This window comes from Equus quagga, chromosome 6 (genome assembly GCF_021613505.1).
Source record: "Equus quagga isolate Etosha38 chromosome 6, UCLA_HA_Equagga_1.0, whole genome shotgun sequence".
NCBI classification, from domain to species: Eukaryota; Metazoa; Chordata; class Mammalia; order Perissodactyla; family Equidae; genus Equus; species Equus quagga.
Window position 1 is genome coordinate 75905288 of NC_060272.1, and position 17327 is coordinate 75922614.

Genomic DNA, 17327 nt, shown 5'->3' on the forward strand with positions numbered 1-17327 from the left:
GTGGGCGAGGAGAACCTGCAGGCTACCTAGATGTAGGTCTGATCTTTAAGAAAGTAGGCAGGTGGCAAAGGAAGGAGGCTTGAGCCCGAGAAGCTTCAGACTGCAGTGTAGTTCTGAGACTCTCAGGTGGGGAGTCGTCAAGGCTGACGGAGGAGTGCCCCACTGGTCAGGGATGGCCCAGGTCTTGTACCGCCTCAGGCTCAGTCATTGGCTCAGGGGCAGTCTGCAGGAAGCATGGCCTGGGCCTGAGTGCCCGCAGACCCAAAGGTGTGGCAACTGGAGGCTGGCAGTCAGCGACACTCCCCACAGCAGGTTCTTTTGAATGGCACACCTCCCTGGCTGCCAGAGATATTTAGCAGCCTTCACTTCTAGAAACAATCACAGTCTGATCCTGGTTTACTCTGAATCCTCCTTTGCTCTCTAAAACCACCTGCACTGATTTTCTATTCCTTGATCCCAACTGCCATCAGATAAGTTAACATTGCTATGGATCATATAGCTTTCCCTTCTCCAGGTTAAATAATCTCATTTCCTTCACTGCAGTCCTTTGAATCCTCCTAAGATTTGCCAAGCCCCTTTGCCAAAGCCCAGAACTGCAACCTGTGTTCTATATGAGCAAGAAGCTCTCTGACAGTCAATTTACAATAGTGATTGGGAACACAGTCCTTGGTGACAGATATCAGCTCAAGTCCCAGATTGGCATATCATGGCTAGGAGGACTTGTGCAAATCTTTTAACTTTCTAGTCATCATTTTCCTTATTTGTGAAATATGAATAGCAATCGCATCGACCTAGTGGGATAAAATGAGATAATGCACGTATGCACTGAAAGTCCCTGGCACATAGTAAGTGCTTCATGAACATCAGCATAAACTATTATTAACATTGTATCCAGTCCTGAGCTTAATTAAAGGACTTTTGTTGCTGACTCATATCCAATTCATGATCCATTTGGCTTAGCCTTGCGATACTTTTGTTCATTATTTGTTCTCAGTAAGTATCTGCAGTGTGATACTGAGGTCTCTATTTCTCCTTTCTAAATGTACCATGCTATTTTTATCCCTGCTCATTGACCCTTTGTCTCCTACAGCTTTTCTGCAAAGTCTGTGTTTCTGAGAATCTGTTAAAGGTTTTCATTTTTGTTTTTTGGGTTGGTTTGTTTGTTTTAGTGATGTTGTGAGGCAAGAGAAAAGAAGCTGCCTTGTATCATTGTTAAAATATTCCATCTCTGATCTTTAACAACTAATGCCTCTCTGGATTCAGAGTGGCTCCTAGGTTTTCAGGAAGCTGGTGTAGCCACCAAACTCTCTCATCCTTATTTCATGAATAGCAGTATATTGAAAGTTAATCCCCCAAATCTGATTATGATCCTAATTTGATCCTCTCTCATTGCCAGTAATACGGAAGGGAAGAGGAGGGTGCCAGCTCCACTCTGGAATGGAATAATAATCAGCACATCATCCTAATTTTCTATGACAATTCATTTGCCCAAAGAGATTTCAGGCTTATTGTCTCATTTGATATTCAAACCACCTGGAACGTAGGTTGGGTGAGAATTACTTATGCTTATTTTGGAAGAAACTGAAGTAAATAAAAGTGAATAATTTGCCCAAGTCAAACAAAAGGCCAGTGCAAGTGCCATAAATAGACTGTAGTTCTCCAAATTTACAACTGGAGGCTCTTCAGATTGGCCAGACTGCTAAACACGGCAGGAGAGGGCTACACACTCAGAATAAGGGCAGAATGGCACTGCCCTCTCTTTCTTCCACTGTCCTGGGGTCTAGGACCACCCACCTACATAGGCTGTTTCTCTTTGTGCCCCCAGTAGAGAATAAGCAGTCAGTCCCTGAAGCTTCCAGAAAGGTCCACAGCAGGGACATTGAGTATCAGTGAACTGGCTTTCAAAGGATGAAACCAAACTTTTGGGGAGCAACACAAAATCTCAGGCACTTAATGGGCCTCATGTTTGTTCATCATGAATTATCATTTTAGGAATCCGAGCCAACTCTGCCTCTTGGTTATATTACTCTTAAGCAAAATCATTAATAATCCTATACTCCTAGGGACCAGAGGCCACTAGGTGGTTGTGTCTATCATCCAAATTTAGTCCTCAGGTATAGTTTACAAGCAATTCTTTGCAGAAACAAGCCATTTTTTGATAGTGGACTTGATGTAGACTTGAACTCGATAAGGGCTTCAGTGAGGTTGGCAGGAATCTTACATTTGAGCTCTGCTATCTACCATAGAATATTCTCACCTTTCATACCTCTCTCACTCTCTCCTCACTCATCTTCTGCCCACGTTATTTTTGCTTGCTCGGCATCCCTTTCTCCATTAATTTGGGGAATCATTCCTCTTCCTTTCCATGTGCTTCTAGTGGGGGTGTCAATCATAAGATCTCTTTCACTTTCTTCAGTAGGGTGCAAATGTGACCAAGTTAGCGCAATCAGCCTCTCTTTCCCACAGGTCATATGGTAAATGCAAGGCTGATTTTACAAGAAATCATCAAATTGTTTTCCAAAATGGTCATACCATTTTACATTCCCACTAGCAATGTACAAGCCAGGGCCAGCTACATAATTTGCTAGACCCAGTGCAAAATAAAACGTGGGGTCTCTTGTTCAAAAAGTAGAATAGGGGCCGGCCCCATGGCCAGCTGGTCAAGTTTGCGCGCTCTGCTTCGGTAGCCTGGGGTTTCGCTGGTCTGGATCCTGGGCACGGATATGGCACCGCTTGTCAGGCCATGCTGAGGCTGCGTCCCACATAGCACAACCAGAGGCACTCACAACTAAAATATACAACTATGTACTGGGGGGCTTTGGAGAGAAGAAGAAGGGGGAAAAAAAGGAAGATTGGTAACAGATGTTAGCCGAGGTGCCAATCTTTGAAAAAAAGACTATATAAATTTGTTTTCTTCTGCAGTCTCTTTCTTGGCTTGTCATGGTGGTTTTTATTTGCTATAGTAATTTTATTTGCTACTAATTACTAGCATGAATTTTACTGCTATTTTATCTTTATTTTATGCAGTGCCAATGTACCGCATATATATTTTTTATTTTCTGTACGTTATGATGTTTTGACATCTTAAAAGGCCTTTCTGGCTGGGAGAGACTGCTTCTCCCTGAGCTAGCCAATTCCCCTCCTGGGATCCATTAACCATAGATTGTCCCCGGGCCAGAGAGCTGCTCATCTGATATGGGACCTAGTTGAACCTAAACTTCCACAAAAACAAAAGCAAAACACAAAAACCCTCTCAAGTGCAGCTGCACACCATCCTGGTGACTGTTGATCTTGTCACTGCTGGTCAGGGTGCTTTCAATGATTTACAATCAAGAGGTCTAAACCCTCCAAGTAAGCCACTGTTTCAATCAAATGTGGCAAATGCTGAGACCCATGTCAACTCCAGTGGATACCCACTTGAAGAGGGTACCCCAGGCGCACATCCCCAGCCCAGGAGCTTACCGCTGGAGACGACATCACCTCAGACGACCTGACCCCCGCCCAAGACTCGCCACTGGAGAGGACTTCACCCCCTGCATTAGAGACAACTTCACCCTGGACACTGGGATCTCCACCCAAGCAATGCCCATGGACCTCCTCTCCTGAGACCGAACTGGACATGGGACATTTTTGCTTTTCTTCCTTTGATATTAGAGAGTCTATTGTTTCTGAGCTCAGTGTCTGCTTAGCCCGTGCTCCTGGTATATTCCTTGCTCTCTGCTCAAATGTACACCCCTACACTTCCTGCGTAAATGGAAACCTGGTAGAAGTTACTACTACCTATGCCATTCTAAAAATTACTGGAAATTATTGTTCTCCCCAGGAGGCACCTGCCTCATACTAGTCAACACCTTGACCCCCAGTGCCTTCTCCTAGGATCCACCTCCAGCTTTCCATCATGATCTCCCACCGTGCATCTCAAACTATGACCACCAAAACCACCCTTCCTCTTGGTTACACACAGAACCACGAATCTTTACATATACCTTACTAACTTATTTTACATACTCCAACAACAGAACTGCCAGACCTGCCACCTTGACCTGAGCTTATTTATAACACACTTAACAACTCCACTAAGATATTCTTAGAAATCCCCAAAATTTCAGATTTATTTTTCTTGGCTAATGCCATATAAATGGGAAACTTAGTTATGGGCCGGCTTGCAGTCTTTGTACTTCTGCTTGTGTTCCTCCTCCCTACTCTCATAATAAAATGTTGTCTATGCTGTTTAGGGCAACTTATGCCTTACTCTAAAAGTCTCCACTGTCATCACCCCAAACTTTCCTTAATATGATGTTAAAACATCAGAGGACCAACTGTATATATATATATTTTGTGTGTGTGTGTGTGTGTGTGTGTGTGAGGAAGATTGGCCTTGGGCTAACATCTGTTGCCAATCTCCCTCTTTTTGCTTGAGGAAGATTGTCGCTGAGCTAACATCTGTGCCAATCTTCCTCTATTTTATGTGGGATGCCGCCACAGCATGGCTTGACAAACAGTGCTAGGTCCGCACCTGGGATCTGAACCTGAGAACCCTGGGCTGCCAAAGCAGAGCTAGGGAACTTAACCACTACGCCACTGGGCCAGCCCCTATATATATTTTTTATTTTCTGTATATTATGATGTTTTGACATCTTAAAAACCCTTTCTGGCTGAGGAGAGACTGCCCTCCTGAGCTAGCCAATCCTTGGAGATAGCAAAGAACTCAGCTGGGAGCATGTCCTTTGATATGCAAAATAACCATCCAGAGCCATACCTGCTCCTTCTGGCCCATACAGCCAAGTTAGGCAATATTCCTCTGCCTTTAACCTCTACCTTATCCCAGGTCCCAGGCAACTAGGGACCACCCCTATAGCCCAAAGCTCGCAGAAATTATTCAAACCAGACTGTCCTACCTTGTTCACCTGCCCTGTCTTGCCTTTCCTCAGGAAACTCCAATTGAGGCTGTGACCTAAGCAGCTGGCCCCTGCTCCTGTCCTCTGCCTGGAGACCACCCTGGTGTCTGTTCTGTACGGCCCTGTGTGGTGTGCCTCCTGTCTCTAGGACCTGTAAGTATAATACACGTTGCTTTATCCTGAGCCTCTCCTCTGTCTTCTCTTGTGGCTGTACCATCTCATAAAAGACTACAAAACAGCCGGCTTTAGATACAAAGAGTTTTTAGCTTGTATGTGGAATTCCCAAAATTACACAATTTGGATTTCACAGCTCGTATATTTATTTAGCTCTTCTGAAAAGAGTGGAAACATTGCACAAAACTAACTCAACTGTTTTTATTTCACTTCTCCATTCATGCAAATTCTAGCAACTCTCTCCCTTAGGCTTACTGATGGGTAAGGAGGACTGAAAGGAAAAGGAACTCCAGGTTGCCTGGTCTTTCTCTTTCCTTTAATGTCATCACTCTCAGTGTTAGCAGTTGGCTAACAGAGAGAAACACAAGTGAAAAAGGACACAGAGTTCTTTGGTGTTTGTGTTTCCTAGAATGCTACGCCAGCTTTCTTCATTCAAAGCAAGTTCTGGTTCAAATGGGAACTGTGGTCTCTTGAGTAGGGTTGCTAGTTAGCAAATAAAAACACAAGACAAACAATTAAATCTGGATCTCAGATAAACACCAAATCATTTTTTAGTATAACTATGTCCAAATATTGCATGGGACCTACTGTATTTCATCTGGCAACCCTCTATCTTGGGGCCATCGGTGCTCTCTGCTTCCTTAGTCATACATGTAACATGATTATGTAACATGAAGTTTACCATAGTCACCATTTTTAAATGTACCTTCAGTGGCATTAAGTACATTTATATTGTTGTGCTACCATCACCCCCAGAACTCTTTTTATCTTGCAAAACTGAAATTCTGCATTCACTAAACACAAACTGTCCATTTCCCCCTCCCTCCAGCCCCTGACAACCACCATCCTACTTTCTGTCTCTGTGAAGTTAGGTACTCTAAGTACTTCATATGATGGGATCAGTATTTTTCGAAGTATTTTAAAGTCCTTTTGTGATTGGCTATTTCACTTAGCATGTCTTCAAGGTACATCCATGTTGTAGCATATGTCAGAACTTCTTTCCTTTTCAAGGCTGAAAAATATTCCATTCCATATACATGCCACATTTTGTTTATCCAGTCATCCATTGACTGACACTTGAGTTGCTTCTGCATTTTAACTATTGCAAATAATGCTGCTATGAACATGAGTGTACAAAGTCTCTGCTTTCAATTCTCTGGGGTATATACCCTGAAGCAGAATTGTTGGATCATATGGAAATTCTATTTTTAATTTTCTGAGAAACAGCATGATTAGTTTTTACTTGCTTTGAGTCTTGCTGAATTCCCATACACTGTGTCCACCAGAATTCTGCGCTCATGGGACGGTGCAAACACTATGTACTAACAGTGCAGCACGGAACAAACAGGCATATTATGAGTATCTCCTCTGCTCATATACATTTTCCATCATTTCATTGGCCTTCACTTACAAAACCCTAGTTCAAAGGTAAAATTATTATTAAGAATTTCAGTGACAGTGAACAGCAGAGCATTAAACCAAGTGTGGGACCCTTCTGAGTATGGTGCCCAGGAAGCCAGCCTAGTATGAGAGTTCCAATTGTTCCACATTCTCCCTAACAATCAGTATTGTCAGGCTCTTTGATTTCAGCCAGGACGTGAAATGGTATCTCATTGTAGTTTTAATTTGAATTTCCATGATGATTATTGATGTTGACTATCTTTTTCTGTACTGTCAGCTCTTTATACATCTTCTTTATCTCTGTCTGTACATAATTATATCTCTTTCCCCTTTTTCTCCCCATTGGTTTATCTTCTTATTATTGAGTTGTAAGAGTTCTTTATGTATTGTGAGTATCAGTCATTTGTGATCTCTATCTATCTATATATGTGTATCTGTATGGATACACATAAAATTTATATGAAGACATAAAGGACCTATAATAGCCAAAACAGTGTGGAATGGCATAAGAATAGATATATAGAATAATGCAATAGAATAGAGAACCTAGAAACAGACTCGCACGCACATGTTCAACTAATTTTCACCAAAGAAGTTCAATGGGGAGGATAGTCTTTTCAACATATAGTACTGGAACAATTGAGTATTCATATGCAAAAACAAAATTAATGTGGATGCTTATATCCATATGGATACACATATATAGATATAAGTAGACTGATAAATGGTTTTTTCTCCCAGTCTTTGACTTGCCTTTTCATTTTCTTAATAATATCTTTGAAGGAGAATGTTTTTAACTTTGATGAAGTCCAAATTATCAGTGTTTTTCTTTTATGGTTCATGCTTTTTGTGTCCTAAGAATCTTTGCCTATTCTAAGGTCACAAAGATTTCCTCCCTCCTTTTCTCTTCCTCCTCCTCCCTCTCTCCTCCTCCTTCTTGTTCTTTAGCTTCTATGTTTAAATTTACGATCAACTTTGAGTCTATTTTTTAGTGTGGTGGGAGGTAAGGATCCAGATTCCTTATTCTATTCTACGTAGCAATCCTGTCATATGCACAAAAAGAAAGTTTTGCTCCTTCCTTTTCAATATGTATACCTTTTTTTCTTGCCTTATAACATTGTATAGAACCTCCATTACTTTTAGTTATTGAAAATGTTTTATTTACCCCTCATTTCTAAAGGATCTTTTCTCTGGACATAGCATTCTGGGTTGACAGTGTTTCCCTTTCAGACTTTAAAGATTTTGTACCTTTGACTTCCAGCCTCCATTGTTTCTGCTGAGAAACAATGCATGTTTGTGATATTGTCTTTCTCTTGTCGCTTTTGAGATGTTTTCTTTACCTCTGGTTCTCAGCAGCTTTACTACAATATACTTAGATTTAGTTTTCTTTGAATTTATTTTGTTTAGAGTTCAGTGAACTTTTTGGATCTATAAGCTTTAATCAAATTTTGGAAAGTTTTGGCCATTGTATCTTCAAATATTTTTTATGTGTCATTCTAATCCTCTTCTTCTTCTGGCTCTCCTATTTATTATATGTAAGTTAGTCTGTTTGGTATTTTCCCACAGGACCCTGGGTTTATCTCATCAGGATGTTGACTTAAAAGAATAACTCATGTAATATGTCCAAGGAAAATCAGGTTCAAATAAATTCTACGGTCATCTTTAGAGAAGTTACACAAAGATGTAGCCTTGTGTATGACTCTATGTGTGTGTGTGTAAGAGAGACGATGGGGGCTTGCATATCACCCCATGATGGTATAGGGGTTAGGACCTCTAGCTCTGGAGATAGACATACTGGTTTTAAATTCTGGTTTTGCCACTGAATACTGTATGAACTTGGGCAAGTTACTTAGCCTCTTGAAACCTCGGTTTCTTCAGCTATAAAATGGGGACAATATTAATACCTACTTTATAGAATTTCAAGAAGGGAAAATGGTATTTTGCTGCTGTTTGAGTTAGCATTTTTTTTAAATTAGTGAGGCTAAGCATCTTTTAATGTATTTATAGGTCATATTTTTTTCTCTGCAAATTGCCTGCTTGTATTGTTGTGCATTTAAATATATTCGTTGAGCTTATATTCATTGAGTTATATGATTTTTTTATTAGTTTGGATATATTATTAGGATAAAATATTATAATAATAATAAAAATAGTAAAATATTATTACAAATATATCTAACTGATATTACTGTTTGGTCGATTTTACATATGTTGTAAATTCTTATTCTTAGTTGACTTTTTAAAAACTTTGTTTATGGACTTTTTTCCCAGAGAAATTTACAATTATTATGTAATAAAATCTGACAATATTTTTCTTTATTGGACTGAGGGCCTCAGTTTCTAGCTGGCTGTTGGCCAGAGGCCACCCTCAGTTCCTTGCCACTTGGACCTCTCCAACATGGCAGCTTGTTTCATCAAAGCATGCAAGCTAAAGGCAAGAGAGAGTCTGCTAATAAGACAGAAGTCACAATATTACATAAGCTACTCATGAAAGTAACATCTCATCATCTTTGTCATATTCTAGCAGCTAGAAGCAAGCCACTGGGTCCAGCCCACCCTGAAGGGGAGGGGATCACAAAAGGGCACATTTACCAGGAGGCAGAGATAATTGGGGCCATTGTAGAGTCTACATGCACATCATCCTTGACTCCTCTTCTTTTGCCTGCTGTCAACGCAAATAATCCATAACCAACCTATAAATCAGAATTGGGGTGAGTTTATTACGAGCCAGAGTGAGGATTATAACATGGGAAGGCCTTAGAAGGCATTGCAGAGAAGCATGGGTTCCAGTCTTATATCTGAAGTACAGTCTTATATCATTTTAGAACAAAGAAGATACATTAAACACACCCAGGATATATTTTCATCAAAATTTCAAAGAGGTATTCAGTTGCAAATTAGCAGGTCAACACAACTATGATGCTAGGAAAGGGACTAATCCAGGCATTACCAATAGGGTCTTACCTATAGGGCACGGGAAGTATGCATTCTTATCTTAAGAGAGTGCACTCGGGCCAGCCCAGTGGCACAGTGGTCAAGTTCACACCCTCTGCTTCGGTGGCCCAGGGTTCCCCAGTTCAGATCCTGGGCGTGGACCTATGTACAGTTTATCAAGCCTGTGGCAGGCGTCCCACATATAAAATAGAGGAAGATGGGCACAGATGTCAGCTCAGGGCCAATCTTGCTCAGCAAAAAAAAAAGAGAGAGAGTGCATTCTTTACTTTAGTGGTTAAGCAGAGGTACAATGTATGTTTGATAGGCCATAAGTCAGCCTTTTTAGTTCAACCCAAATCAGTTTTGAACCCGGATAGTTACCCCATATACTTCAATGTGTGAAAATCTCTTGTCATATTAAATGTTACCTCTGCCTGGAATGTCCCCTCTCCACAACTGCATGGCCAACTTCCTCACTTTAAGTCTTTACCCAATGTCATCTTTAGAGTGATGCCTTCCCTAAACATCCTGTTTGAAATTGCAAACTCCTGTTCCCTACTCCCCTTCCTTGCTTTGCTTTTCTCCATAACATAAATCACTGACTAATATGCTTCTTGTCTGTCACTCTGCACTAGAGTGTAGCCTCCACGAGAACAGGGATTCTTATCTGCTTTACTGCTAGAGCCACAGCAACTTGAACCTGGTAATGCCTTAATAAATATTTGTTTAATGAATGAATGTATTTAGATATTTACTCCATCTGGAATTAATTTTTATGGTTGGAGATAAGAATATACCTTAACCATTTTCCTCCCTAAACAGATGGCCAATTATTCTAATACCTTGTATTTAATAATCTATCCACCACACCACCCCTGCCCCCCTGACTTGAAAGAGAGAGTCTAAATAGAGCATCTGTTCCACAGAACATTAACTATTTCTCTATCAGTTTTTTTTTAAAGATTTTATTTTTTTCCTTTTTCTCCCCAAAGCCCCCCAGTACATAGTTGTATATTCTTAGTTGTGGGTCCTTCTAGTTGTGGCATGTGGGACGCCGCCTCAGCGTGGCTGGATGAGTGGTGCCATGTCTGCGCCCAGGATTCGAACCAACGAAACACTGGGCCACCTGCAGCGAAGTGCGCGAACTTAACCACTCGCCCACGAGGCTGGCCCCTTTCTATCAGTTTTTTAACCCTCTAGCCTTATGGCATCCTTTAACAAGGCTTGGCCTCATGAACACTGAAGCTGGATAATGATTCTGTAATCTCAGAAGGATTTCGTGGATCTTCACTCTAGTTCTCTGACATTTCATATGACTCAGTCCCCCTTTGGATTTCTGAGCTTTTCTGTTTCATGCTAAATGACCAAAGAATCAGAATGTTGGTAAGAATGATGATGATGATGATAATGAAGAACCCATAAATCCACCAGCCATGACATCCTTTGTGGAAGAAAGGTGGAGAGCAATCACAAATCAGGTAAAATTAAGAGTTGTAAGGGGGGCCGGCCCCATGGCCGAGTGGTTAAGTTTATGCGCTCTGCTTCAGCGGCCCAGGGTTTCGCCGGTTTGGATCCTGGGTGCAGACATGGCACTGCTCATTAGGCCACACTGAGGCGGTGTCCCACATGCCACAACTAGAGGGACCTACAACTAAAATATACAACTATGTACGGAGCTTTGGGGAGAAAAAGCAGGAAAAAAAAAAAAAGATTGGCAACAGTTGTTAGCTCAGGTACCAATCTTTAAAAAAAAAAAAAAATAGAGCAGTAAGGGGCCGGCCCAGTGGCACAGCAGTTAAGTTCACACATTCCACTTTGGTGGCTTGAGGTTCACTGGTTCAGATCCCTGGTGTGGACCTACACACTGCTTGTTAAGCCATGTGTGGCAGGCTTCCCAGATATAAAGTGGAGGAAGATGGGCACAGGTGTTAGCTCAGGGCTAGTCTTCCTCAGCAAAAAGAGGAGGATTGGCAGCAGATGTTAGCTGAGGGCTAATCTTCCTCAAAAAAAAAAAAGAGTAATAAACCATTTCTTAAGCCCTCACTTTCACCAGCTGGTGCAGGATCTCCAGCTCCTCTCCATCTTCCTGCTTCTCTCTCAGAGTCTCCTGGGCGAGTCTCACCTGTGCTTGCAGACAAGTTCTCTTAGCTCCCACACTCTGTCTAAGGCGACAATGTGAGGAAGGAGCTGATATCGTAGTGGTCATATCTTAGATCTGTCAGCTCTGGAGCTGCCCCCAGAAATGACTTCCTGTAAAAGTAGACTTTGAGGCTTGGGTTATTTACCATGGTGTCTGTGGACATTAAATGAGCAGGGCTTGGTTTACTCAAATCACCTCAATCATGCTACATCTTTAAACATCCAGACTTGCGTACAAATAAGGAAAGAAACCAGGGCCAGCTGTAGTGGCCTAGTGGTTAAGTTTGGCACACTCCAATTTGGTGGCCTGGGTTCAGTTCCCAGGTGCTAACCTACATCACTCGTCTGTCAGGGGCCATGCTGTGGTGGTGCTAACCTACATCACTCGTCTGTCAGGGGCCATGCTGTGGTGGTGCGTCACGTACAAAAAGAAGAACATTGGTAGCAGATGTTAGCTCAGGGTGAATCTTCCTCAGCAAAAATTAACTAATTAATTAATTAATTTAAAAAAAGAAGGAAAAAACCAAGTCATAGTCACCTGCCCCAGAAAGATTACCTCTTGCCATACGGGCGTGGAACCACTGATCTCTGCTACTAGTCATGCCCAAGTCCCCTGAGTTGACATAGGCAGTAAAAGAAGGGGGTGGTCAGAGTTCTCCAGAACCTGTAGAGATGGAAAAAGGCTATCAATGTCATGCCACTATTTTCTCAGACATGCCAGCATTGTACTACTTCTTTGTTCTCATTTTAGACCCTGCTCTCTTATAGCAGAATTTGTTTCAACTCAGCATACTCCCTTAGGGACCCAACAAAATTTAAAAATAAGAATCACTGAGAATGAGATTATCATCACAGGATACAAATTTGGTTCCAACCAAAACAATGCCAGAAACACTTCCAGCAATCCTTAAGAAGGTCTTCAGAAATATGACTGAAGTTGATCTGCAGCCAAATAAAAATCAGAATTCTTCTGTCTTAAAGGCAAACATGCCTAAAATATACACAAACTTGAATGATCATTTTGCAATGAAACATTCTAATAAGAAAGCCAAAATGAAGGAGAGACCTCAAATGTTAACTATAAAATGCATTACTTTCCCAAAAATGGAGAAGTTGCATCACAGAATTCAGTCCACCAATGAATTTTCAACATTATAGCGTCAGCAGCAGAGCCCCTAAACAGCTGATTTGAAAAAAAGAGATTTTTTTTTTTTCATTTTGTATGTCAGGAAATTGGAGTGAAAATTGGTTAGGTTATTTAAAGAACCTCAGTTACATCTGTATTTCAGAAACAGCAGCACAGTATATGAATAGAGATGACACTTTCCTATTCCCAGCTCCCAGAATGCATGTGGAGAGGCTGAATTTTTATCAAGAGAAAAGATTGAAATTTAAATTAATAAGAACAAATTGAAGTGAATAAGAACAAATGCCTTGATGACCTTCACCTGCTGAAGCATCATCCAGATTTTCTTACAGGTTGCCACAGCCTGGGGCTCTGTGAGTGACGCAGGCAAACTCAGTGACAGCAGTCTAAATGGTGTTTAGCTCCGGGTTTTGTAGCTGTAGAGATGGACGCTGCATGGAGTGGCTCTTGTGCCCCGAACACCTTCTCCTTATTTCTGAAGAGGCTGCCTGTGAGCTTGAGACCTTCCTTTGGAGCACTCCAGGGTCAGACCTCCCTGCTCCTAGCTATTGGGCTGCCGTCCCTTTGAGAAGCTGGCCTCTGACTGGGCACTTCCACCTTCTAAGCGCCTTGCTTATCCTCAACATCTGCCTTTCGGGCCTTTCTTGCTTTACCAGACCTTTGCAGACAGCATGGGGAGCTGCCGGCACCGAGCTACCCCATTGCGGCTGATTCCTAGTCTTCTCTGAGCCTTTGAGAAGACTTCCATGTAACAACTAGAGTGAAACACCCAGATTACGCCCTCCCCACAGCCCTACCCCCAAAATGCAAGGCTTATCCGCCGCATTCTCCCTCTCATCCGGCTGCTGTGGTGTCGGCAGGAATTTATAGAATGTACTCCCCTCTAGCCTTTATTTATCTAAGTCTACTCATCTTGGAAGGCTCTGCTTTTCCCAGGAAGCCGTCTTTGCTTGCTCTATTACAAACTGTTCTCAAGGCTAGGACAGGATCTTCAGAGGACTGTGGCTCTGAAAATGTTTTGGTGCTCCTCCATTATAACTCAAAATAAAAACAATTCTAAAACATAAAATATGTGTCCAAAATCCAATGAGTTCCCCCCCCCCCCCCCGGTAATTGTTATTTAGATGAATTTTTAAGAGATATCAAACTCTTTCCAAAATTCTTTTGGTACCCTTGATTTGATGATACTTAAGACAATGCTAAGGCTGCCTACTGGCTCATCCACCTGCTTCCTTCACTAGAAAGAATGCATTATGAGATTAGGGACTTGGGGTGGCTGATTAATCACTGTATCTCTGAAGCCTAGAATAGCACCCACATATGATAGGTGCTCAATTTGTTTCACTAATGAATGAAAGGGCAATCTTCTAGTTGTCTTCAAACATTTTAAGAACTTCATGTGGTGGCTGTGCAGGTGGGGTTACCAGCTTGGGTTTTCTACTGTGCGTCTTAAGACAGTACCTATGTATGGGAAGTACTGGGACTGAACATAAGAATTTTCTGACATTTAGAGTTGGTCAACATTACCCTTGGCAGCCTTGTGAAATAGTGACATCTCCACCAGTGGAAATACTGTTAGAGGAGCACCTGTCAGGGGACTCCCTCTTTTAAAAGGCAAAGAGTCAGAAGAGGTGACTGTGGTAGGCAGAATAACAGCCTCGCAAAGATGTCCATGTCCTGATCCCTGGAACCTGTGAACATTACCTGATATGGCAAAAGGGACTCCGGAGACGTGATTAAGATAAGGACCCGAAAACGGGGAGATGATCCTGAATTGTCGGGAGGAGTGGCAATCTAATCATGTGTCCTTAAACTCAGAGAACCTTTCCCAGCTGAGGTCAGAGTCAGAGAGGTGCGACGGTGCTGGCTTTGAAGAAGGAGGAAGGGCCCACAAACCAGGGGGCCTCTACATTAACCATTAGCCTCTACAAAGTTGAAGACAAGAGAAGATCTCCTCCCATAGCCTCGAGAAAGGAATCCAGCCCTGCTGTCACTTTGATTTTTTTGACTTGTTGAATTTTTGACTTCTGTTGGAATTGTAATGTACAGAATTTGTAAGATGATAAATTTATGTGTTTAACCCATCAAGTTTGTGGGAAAATTAATACAATGAACTTTAAGGTTATTTTCCAGATCTAAGATTTCATAATGCTAAATTATTGCAGAAGGGATTGGATTAGAACCAGGAAAACAGTTCCAAAGGGAGGGTTATTAAACACAGAGGTGGTTTATCAAGGCAAGAGTGAAATCCCTATCTCCAAAAGCTTAACGATGGGAACAGATGAACGTGACCTGTCTGGAACTCAGCCTAAAGTTCCACCAGCCCAGAATCCTGGGGATGAGCTAAATGACTTCCTACTCCCTGGAGTCTATAAAAGGAGCCCAGAAGTGAAAAGAGGCAGGGGTTCGGCAAGATTGGGGCAAATTGGCTTTAAATGGAAACAATTTCCCTTCTGAAAGTTTCAGAGTTTTCGGTGAAAATGTCCAAATTGAAGCAGTATAAAACCTCTGTCTCCTGTTTGGCAGCAGATGTAAAATTGCACATGAACATACAGATACATAAACAACGCAGCCATTGATATTATGCCCAAGCCGAGCCTGTTGTCTGATTCTGAGTGACTGAGCCAGGCTGCCTGTTTCCACCCAAGGTTCTGTTACAATAGGAGCCATTTTGATTACATCTTAAATTTAAGAAAACTCCCTCCTACCTCAGGGGAGGGCAGGCCCTTGAGTCTGCAAATCAGTCTGCATACCACCGGAGCACTCTTCAGGAATCTGCTCTGACTTGCCAACTAAGGGCTCCAAAGAGAGGGAGAGAATAGCCGCAGACTTCACTCAAAACTCCCCCTAGCCTGCACTTGTGGGCGTCACCTGCCTCGGGTTTCTAGGAAGCTGGCAGCCGCGCCTTCAGCAGTGGCCGGAAGGGCTGCTCTTTTTTGGCTGCATTTGTTTTGGAAAGTAAAATGTCAATTCAGCTGGACTGTTGACAATTCCAGGAGTAGCTACTCAGCCATGTGTCATGTGATCTGAAAGTCATCAGTAGCATTTTGACTACAGATTTGCTCATCTCAAGGGCCAGCTCACCTTCCTGTGTGGCACAATTTGAGTTCTTGTCTATGTTTGTTTGAAGGGAGGTGGAGAGGTAGTGGATGTGGGGGCTATTAATGTCATAATCGCCTCCCTTGCACCATCAGCATTTCTCATCAGTCCTTGCACACCAACCAGTTCACTCCCGTAGAATCTAACTTCACACCAGCGAGGACGAGGCCTCTTCATCTTGGAGCTGTGACATCTATGCTTGAAAGTCTCTGTCAGCCAGGAAACACCATTATGATGGGCTGGATGGTGGCCTGCAAATGACCAGTCAGAATCCCTAGCCCTGGGCCATTAACCCCATTTCATCCAGAGGAAACTCAAGTCCAGAGACCTGGAGAGTCTCGTTTTAGGTCACCTGCTGACTTCTAGCCCTGTTTTTTGACCCCTAGCCCAGTGTGCTTTATACTTCAGGGCACTGTGGTCCAAGCTGGTTTCAAACAGGGCTGAGGCTAAACGTTTCAGAGACAGATCTAGTATCTTGGTTGAGAGAACAGCCTGTGGAGTCCGAGTGATCTGGGTTTGAATCCTGACTTAATAGCAATGGCACCCTGGTAAATTACTTAACCATGAATTTACCCACCAAGTCACTGAATAAGCTTCCAGAATTTGGCCTAAACCCTGGGAATGGGAACCCAAAAAGAACTGGGGTAATCTTTATTTTTTAACCAGTCCATCAGATGGGGGCGGGGAAGGGTGAGTTGCTTGTGGCTCAGAAGAGTTAGCAATGAACTGAGGTCCAGAAAATTAAGAGACGTATTTCTTGCACACCAGGGCTGACGTTCTTAGCAGCTCCGCCCCACACCCGGAGAACTTGCGCGTTCCGCGATCCCCGAGGCTACCAGCCTTGCCTGACCACCAGATGTGCTCCTCTTCTTGGGCCGGCTTAATTTCCAGGCCTTTTTCCTTGCTATTCGTCTCCTGCCAGGTTGCCAGTCGAAGGCTGGGAACGCTCACGCTGCAGCCAGGGCCACAGGCGCCCACGGTGGCGGGACAAGCTGTCCTCAGGCCTGTGCCCAGCGGACTGCAGAGCCGCAGGGCGCGGGGACGACCCGGCCCGAGTCTCAGGCCAGGCACGGGTCTCAGCCCATCCACACACAGACTTTCCGCGTAGCGAAGCACAGCGACACGCCCCACCACTGAGAAAGCGACGGCGACCGACGAGGCCCAACCCCAAGGCTCGGGTCCTCAGGGTCCGCACAGGCGGGTGTGCGCGTGCGCCAGACTGTGCCGGTGCGCGTGCGCGCACTGGAGAAGACTTGGATCAAAACTCGCAGAGCCGTCCGCGGGCCGGGCGGTGGGTGCAGAGTCCTGGGGATGCAGTGTGGGGTGACGCCAGGCTGCCGGGCCCGGTAGGACGGGCGACCCTGAGCCCTCCCGGCTGTCCAGCTCCGCACCCGAAATGGCGCACCGCGGCTAGCTGCGTCCGCCCTGCGGAGAACGGCGGACCCCCCACGCTGCTCACCGACGGGAAGTTTCAAAGCTGCACGCGCTCTGGCCTTTCAAACGAAGCGCTCCAGATCTGTCAGATTTCCAGAAAT

General features: G+C 43.4%; 1 long non-coding RNA gene across 3 annotated transcripts in view; it reads right to left on the bottom strand.

Moving 5' to 3' along the window:
* Nucleotides 1-16950, bottom strand: part of LOC124240998 (uncharacterized) — a 25821-nt gene extending 8871 nt beyond the window's left edge. Inside the window, exons 1-3 of one of the 3 annotated variants that reach the window (XR_006889073.1) lie at nucleotides 15402-16950; nucleotides 12103-12210; nucleotides 9066-9166 (exon numbers count right to left, since the gene is read on the bottom strand). This is a non-coding gene — a long non-coding RNA (uncharacterized LOC124240998). Of the gene's footprint in view, nucleotides 1-9065; nucleotides 9167-9602; nucleotides 9654-12102; nucleotides 12211-12994 lie in introns of those variants that run through there. The other 2 variants (XR_006889074.1, XR_006889075.1) reach the window with 2 other exon arrangements.
* Nucleotides 16951-17327: the final 377 nt, after the last annotated feature.